This window comes from Marmota marmota, unplaced genomic scaffold (genome assembly GCF_001458135.2).
Source record: "Marmota marmota marmota unplaced genomic scaffold, marMar, whole genome shotgun sequence".
Classification (NCBI taxonomy): domain Eukaryota; kingdom Metazoa; phylum Chordata; class Mammalia; order Rodentia; family Sciuridae; genus Marmota; species Marmota marmota.
In genome coordinates this window covers 37894355-37899470 of record NW_026000211.1, presented here as the reverse complement: position 1 = coordinate 37899470, position 5116 = coordinate 37894355, and the positions used below count along the sequence as shown (strand labels likewise).

Genomic DNA, 5116 nt, shown 5'->3' with positions numbered 1-5116 from the left:
AGACAGGCAGAGTGGGAAAAAGTGAGGAATTCCTTGTGTAACTTTTGATGATCATGATACAGTTGACAAAATTGTTTTTCAGAAATACCACACTATTAATGTGCATAATTGTGAAGTGAAAAAGGCCCTTTCTAAACAAGAGATGCAGTCTGCTGGATCACAAAGAGGTTGTGGAGGTGGATCTGGCAACTTTATGGGTCGTGGAGGAAACTTTGGAGGTGGTGGAGGTAACTTTGGCCGTGGTGGTGGAAACTTTGGTGGAAGAGGAGGCTATGGTGGTGGAGGTTGTGGCAGCAGAGGTAGTTACGGAGGAGGTAATAGTGGATATAATGGATTTGGAGGTGATGGTGGCAACTATGGTGGTGGTCCTGGGTATAGTAGTAGAGGAGATTGTGGTGGTGGTGGACCAGGATATGGAAACCAAGGTGGTGGATATGGTGGTGGAAGAGGATATGATGGTTACAATGAAGGAGGAAATTTTGGTGGTGGTAACTATGGTGGTGGTGGGAACTATAATGATTTTGGAAATTACAGTGGACAACAGCAATCAAATTATGGACCCATGAAGGCAGGCAGTTTTGGTGGAAGAAGCTCTGGCAGTCCCTATGGTGGTGGTAATGGATCTGGTGGTGGAAGTGGTGGATATGGTAGCAGAAGGTTTTAAAAATAGCAGAAAAGGGCTAAGTTCTTAGCAGGAGAGAGAGCGAGGAGTTGTCAGGAAAGCTGCAGGTTATTTGAGACAGTCATCCCAAATGCATTAGAGGAACTGTAAAAATCTGCCACAGAAGGAACGATGATCCATAGTCAGAAAAGTTACTGAAGCTTAAACAGGAAACCCTTCTTGTTCAGGACTGTCATAACCACAGTTTGCAAAAAGTGCAGCTATTGATTAATGCAATGTAGTGTCAATTAGATGTACATTCCTGAGGTCTTTTATCTGTTGTAGCTTTGTCTTTTTCTTTTCATTACATCAGGTATATTGCCCTGTAAATTGTGGTAGTGGTACCAGGAATAAAAAATTAAGAAATTTTTAACTTTTCAAAAAAAATTCATATTTAAAAAAACTAATATCCATATGCAAAAGAATATAATTATACTAGCATATCATATATAAGAATCAGTCTAAAATTGATTAAAAACAAATATAGGACCTGAAACTAAAATTATTAGAAGATAACAGGGAAAAAAGCTTTATACTGGTATGGAAAATAACTTATTGGGTATAATTCCAGAAGCACAGGCAAGAAAATAAGAAAATCAAAAAAGGATTATAAGAAATAAAATAAAATTCTGCAGATCCAATGAGAGCAATTAACAGATTGATAGATAGCCAGAGGAATGAGAAATGAAAAAAAAATGCAAATAAAAGCACTGGCCAAAGAACCTGGACAGATATTTATAAATAAGTAAATAAAGCAAGTAGCCCAACAATATATGAAAAAAAAATTCAGGATCACTAATCATCTGGGAATCACAAATAAAAAACACAATGTGATATTCACATGGCTCCCCAGTTGCCAAGCCCTGCATCTGGCGTACTAGTACCATATGGTGGAATATGATGCAGTACAGTGGCAGCCTGGGTAGGTCAGAGCACACACTGGCAAGCAGGTCCTAAAACTACATGGAGCCTGCCATACAGGCCCAGAGAGCCAGCACACACGCACACCTGCAGACCTGTGATCCTTTAGGGACAGGCCTAAAATGGATATGGAGCCCACTCCACGCATCCCAAGACCTCAACCTCCCATTTCCTGACCAGCCTTGAGAAAATGAAAGGGGGACAGATTTGAATGAAAGTTGAGACTCAAGATTTAACCAATAGTGTTAGTAAAGCTCCAAGCCCTAATTTTTATAAGTTTGTACCAATAGTAGTGAACCAAGTGCTATAAACCCCCTAAAATAGAATACTCAGAAGAAGAAAATCTGATATTGGGTCCCCTCTTGTATTTCAAGAGTTCTGTTTCTGTTCTTCAATATATCCAACCATTATACTCACTCTTTGAATTTTGTGGATTTCATTCTTTGAATTCACAAGACAAGAAACCAGAAAGAAGAAGAAATTGAAGATGAGCTGCTGGGTCTGCTGCTATACTGGAGGGCATGACCTACCATTAAGAGCAGCAACACTTATGAGCTACAGAGAACTGCAGATTGTGCAGCCCCGGCCTGGTTGCTGAAGCATAAATAGAGTTTCACCTCAAAATTCCAGTTTGAAGATCACTTTGTACCTGTTAAAATGGTCTCTAACAAAAAGTACAAAAGATAGTAAGTATTATCAGGATATAAAGGAAAGATAATATTTGCCTACTGTGGTGGTGCACACCTCTAATCCAAGATACTTTGGAGTCTGAGGCAGGAGCATTACAAATTTGAGGCCAACGCAGGCAATTTAGCAAAACTCTGTTTCAAAATAAAAATTTTAGAGAAGACTGGAAATGTAGTTGAGTGGTAGAAAATGAAAAGGGATCACTTACACACTGTTGATGGCAATGAAAATTGGCACATACATCATGGAAAAAATGTGGAGATAGCTCAAAAATTTAAAAACTATACTACCACAACAATTAGGAAATCCATCTACTGAGTATATATCCAAAGAAATTAAATTGGTATGTGGAGGGAGGGGATATCTACAATCCCATGTGTATTTTAGCATTATTCATGGAATCAAAGAAAGTGTTCACCAATGAATAAAAGGATAAGAAAAATATGTTTTATATATACAATGTAATGTTATTCAGCCACAAAATAGAAGGAAATTTTGTCGTCTCAAATGAATGGCAGATACTAGGAAAAGTGAAATAAATCAGGAACAGAATTAAAAATACTGTATTATCTCACTCATATGAGGATGATAAAAACGTTGATTCCAAGAAGCAAGGGATAAATCGGTTACCAGATGGAAATGCATTCACAGGGGTGAGAAGGATTGGAAGGATTTTAGTTAGGATATATAGTTGTAGTGAAATAGAAGGAATATGTTTAAGAGATCTATTCATCAACATAGTAACTACAGCTAATGATAATATATTATATTTCTGTAAAATGCAAATAAAGTGGATATATTAATTATTCTTAATAGAAAATAACAACTCTAAGAGATAATGCATATGCTATTTACCTAAATTGAGATTATTAATTCCATAATATATAAATGCTTCAAAACATCTTGCTTTATATTATACATTAATATAAATTTTTCCATGTAAAAACATAAATGTAAATATATATATGAAGAAATAAAAACCCAAGATCACTCAGTATTTGAAATTTTCTGTGTTTAATTAAATCTGCAACAAAAACTATAATCATAAGGATTAATTATTTCCAGGATTAAACAGAATTTTGCCCAGTAGAGTGAAAATGAAGAAAAACAATTATCTGTAGAGTAGCTAGCTATTCTAAATAAAATAAGAAAGTAAAATGAAACAATTACTAAATCTACAGGATTAGAGGCACAGTTGAATGCATATGGTACAAAAAATATGACTTATTTGCTTCCTTCTGATAGAATTTCTTACATAGTAATGAAAGAAGTTACCTTCAATGGTCCTTTTTCAATCTATATGGGTCTTCTGTTGAGGAGGCATCAAAATTAAGTAAAGATTTTATACAATGATCATGTATAAATCAAAAGGATTATGAGTCTGGACAAATTGGGTCAGAATTTCTGTATTATATTTCTCTGAGTCACATTTGCCTCTTGTCATCTTCTTCTCTAATTTCATCCGCTCCCTCAGCCCAACAAACCAAAGTATGTATTGAATTTGTGACTGGTGTTTTAGAAATATATCAGATTTGAAATTATGAGTATCAATTGCCTTTACTTTTTGTTAAATTCTTATAGCACTGTGGAAAAAATTTCTGTACCTATGACTGCATATGTGAAAACCAATAAAAGTCATTTTAGAAGATAATTTTTTCTCCTTTAACATGTTATGAGAAGCATTTTCATAGTTCTAAGTTATATTAACTAGCCCAATATTTTCTTTAAATCTGTTTTTCTTGTAAAATATTCTGTTTTACAGTTTTCAAGGGAATTTAATAAAATTAATCTAGTCCAAGGTAAATGTCCCTTTTCAAAGATTAAACACCAATTTCTGTAACATATGGACTAATGATGAAAAATTAGAATGATGTGTCAGCTATTACCTTGATCCATTATGATACAAAGAAAAACCATGAGTTTGAAATTTATAGCTTTAAACTCCCCAGGAATATTTTAAAGTTCAACCCTGAGGCAATCAGCTGAGATGATACTATAAAGTTTTGCTTCTCAAGTTTCCAGTCTTTTATCTGCTGATTCCATTTTGAGTTCTGCCTCTTGCTAAGGATTAGAGAAGATGGTTATTTCCATGGTTGTCATTTGCAGAACCTTCCAGTAACTTAATGTTAAGTGCAAATTGTTATTATAAAGGACAAAGAAGAATTGATTGGGAGAATTTAGGGGCAGAAGGAAAGGCTATTATTATTAGCATAGAGTGTGGTCCGAGGCTCATACTTTGATGATAGGAAGCAGTTTAAAAGAGGAATCACTATATCGGATTCAGCTATAGAACAAGAACCAATCTCATTCAGCGTCTGTCATATTCACACTTCTATTCATTCACATTGAAATTGAAAATTAGTGTCTTTAGAATTAAACATTGTAGGATTTTGTTTTTTAACGTTTTGGAAACAGATTATTAGTGTAAACCTGTTTTTTTTTTTGTTTTGTTTTTTGTTTTGTTTATGGTTCTAGGGTCTGAAATCAAAGATTCCTATCACTTTGCTTCATCTCATCCCCTTTTATTTTTTTTTTTATTTTTAGTCAGAATCTCCTTAATTGTCTGAACTTTCAAGTCTTCCTACCTAATATTCATGAATAGCTAGGGTTACAGGCATGGGTCACTGCATACAATTCTTCAAAAAGTGAAATATGTAGACAGAAAGCATGATCATCCTAACATACCTACAAGAAAAGAAATATAAAATAATTCAGATTACTATTTAGCAATAGAATTATAAAGAAAACATTAATTAATTTTATTATAGATATAATTACATGTTGTTAATTTTATGTGATTTTGGTTTCACATTATAATATTTTTTAGTTTTTTTTTTTTTTTTTGGA

The 5116-nt window shown here is 34.0% G+C and overlaps 1 long non-coding RNA gene across 1 annotated transcript in view; it reads right to left on the bottom strand.

The window, feature by feature from the left end:
• Nucleotides 1-602: 602 nt before the first annotated feature.
• LOC125612866 overlaps nt 603-5116 on the bottom strand; it is a 26958-nt gene continuing 22444 nt past the window's right edge. The window contains exon 3 of the long non-coding RNA XR_007343341.1: nt 603-723. This is a non-coding gene — a long non-coding RNA (uncharacterized LOC125612866). The remainder of the gene's footprint in view (nt 724-5116) is intronic.